We start from the raw sequence: 2,552 nt of genomic DNA on the forward strand, positions 1-2,552 counted from the left end.
ATAGAGTTCTGCCGTAAGCGGGCGAACGCTTAGCGACTATCCACTATATACTACCCGTAGACGGATAGTTAGATAGAATAAATATATTAGTTCCTTATTAAGTACCTATAAATAATCGCCGGTAACGCGATAATATAATAGCCTATTTAGTTATTAGAAACAGGGTTCGCCTATAATAATAGTAACCACTCCTTACTTAGTATCTCGCTGTATAAAGCGTTATACGGGTACTATCCACGTATAATAGAATATATTCGGCCTAGGGATAATACCCGGGTATAGGGCGTTTAAAAACATATTAAGAAACTAGCGGAGGTTCGGCGGAAGGTCCGCGAATACTAGGCGCGTGCCACGGAGCACTAGGCTCGGCACTATAATAAACGCTACTAACCGTAATAGTATAAGGTAGGCGACGTTATTAGACTATCCACGAAGAATTTCCGATTCCGGTAAGGGTCGAAGCTAGTATTATAATATATTCGGGTATAGGTGGCCAAAAGGATCGGCGAGTAGGCGTATAGGGTTCGCCTTCCTATATAGTATATAAAAATACACGATATATTCCCGGTATCCTTATTAGAACCGTGAAAAGACCGAGTAGCCGTAGAGCTATCGGCGAAGGATCTCCCGCTTCTAGAGGAGGAGTAAGATAAATAGGAGGTAGAAGATATTGTTAGTTATAAAGAAGAATAAGGGAAAACGTTCTATCTAGTAAAGTAGGCAGGCTAGCCGGTAGAGTATAATACCTAGGAACCAGAGGACTACCTAGAAAACGCTCTAGGGATCCGGAAAAGGTACTAAAAGTATAAAATATATATATATATATAAAGTAGGACGACTATAAGATAGTATAAGGCGCTAAAGGGTCGTTAAATATAAATAAGGACTTAATTATAGGTTATAATAACCTTTTCCGCCTCTATAGTATAGTGGTGGTATACCTGGTATACGGTTAGAGGACCGGGTCGGTTCGAATCCGGCTAGAGGCGCACGCAAAAAAGGAACCCCTTTTCCTTTTTTACGCCACTCGGATCCTATTCTGGGGGGCCCTTATCTGCCTTGGCACGTACGATAAGGGTTGAATAGAGGGCCTGTTAGACCCACCTTCTGCCCGGCTTCGCTAGTCGTTAATAGGTGCCACGGGGGAGTTAGTCGCCTCACCGTGGAAATGAAAAGACGGTATCGCGCTGTCCCTGACCGTGTAGGTAAAATACACGGCGTCTCTTCCACGATACGGAAGCAGCCTCTTACGCTATTACGTAAGCGTTCTGCGTAGGCATATAGTGTGGTAATTATAAGGTTAATATAGTATGTATTAGTACTATCCGTCTAGTACGAGGCGTTGCGTACGCTGGCTATTTAACCTATAGTTACGTGATATACTGTTACGTGGGCTTCTGCTATATTCCGCCCCCCGCTTATTAAAAGCGACGTCCTTATCGTGTTATAGTGCGTAACCGTACTAGATAAGTAAGGAAAACTAAAGTAACCGGTCTAAATCTACAAAGGAATAACTTAACGGTCCTAAATCCGATCCTAAATCTATAAATAAGTCTATTATAACGTTAAGTAAACGGGTACGATCGCACTAAATAAAGGTGTGACCTTAGTTATCCGTAACTTTAGTTATCCTAATTAAAAACACTAAGTATCCGATCTATCTTAATTCCTAGGTCCTGGATATTATTATAGACGTTTCCGATATCCGTAGTGACCTTATGAATATAATCGCGGAGGTCTCCTATCTTAGCGTGAATATCTTTACGGACCTCCTCTAACTTCGAATTAATACCGTGGATTGTATCGTGAATATCTGTTATACGTATATCGATACCGTTAATTTCGTCCTTAATATTATTAAGTATATCTAATCGTTTAGTAAGGTTAACGGTAGGAATTACTTTAGTAGGCGTCTTTCCGGTAGAGTCTTAGTGCGTTAGGGCTTTGGCTAGCAGCGTAGTGATATTAGGTAGCCTATGATTAAGGTTCCTGGTGGTTAGTCTAGTATCGCTTATCTTAGGGTTACCGAAGATGGAGTTAGTCTTATTAGCGGTGGCGTTACTAAAGATAGAGTTAGTCTTATTAGTGGTGGTATTACTAAAGATAGAGTTAGTCTTATTAGCGATAGTATTACTAAAGATAGAGGCCGTGTTCGCGGTGCTAGAGCTAGGGTCACCGAAAATAGATTTAGTCGTGGTGGTAGCACTAAGAAGTGGTTTACTGTTAGCAGTCGTGGGGTTATTATTAGACGCATTAATATTGGCTATAATAGTGCTAGCGTCGGCGAGCTTAATATAGGGCACGTTGTCTATACGGAACTATGTGTTTAGGTGATAGTAAAGCTTACCTAAGGCGTAGAAATAGGCTTTGTTGTCTATTAGACGAACGGGTACCTCTAAGGTGCGAGAAATAGTGTTAACGATCGCCTAAACGTATTCTTCCTCTAGTAGGGTATTTCTATTATTAAGCTGGTTTAATAGGCGAGTAATGCTAGGTATATTCGAGGTCGAATACCTGTTTTTAGTAGCGCGGCTAAGTAAGATAGGGTTCGC

General features: G+C 41.1%; 1 non-coding gene across 1 annotated transcript; it reads left to right on the forward strand.

The window, feature by feature from the left end:
* The first annotated feature begins 915 nt into the window (after positions 1–915).
* On the forward strand, positions 916–989 carry ACRALDRAFT_t84. Its single transcript has one exon. It is a non-coding gene; the product is annotated as a tRNA-OTHER (tRNA).
* The last annotated feature ends 1,563 nt before the right edge of the window (positions 990–2,552 follow it).

This window comes from Sodiomyces alcalophilus (genome assembly GCF_042370955.1).
Source record: "Sodiomyces alcalophilus JCM 7366 unplaced genomic scaffold ACRALscaffold_2, whole genome shotgun sequence".
Classification (NCBI taxonomy): Eukaryota; Fungi; Ascomycota; class Sordariomycetes; order Glomerellales; family Plectosphaerellaceae; genus Sodiomyces; species Sodiomyces alcalophilus.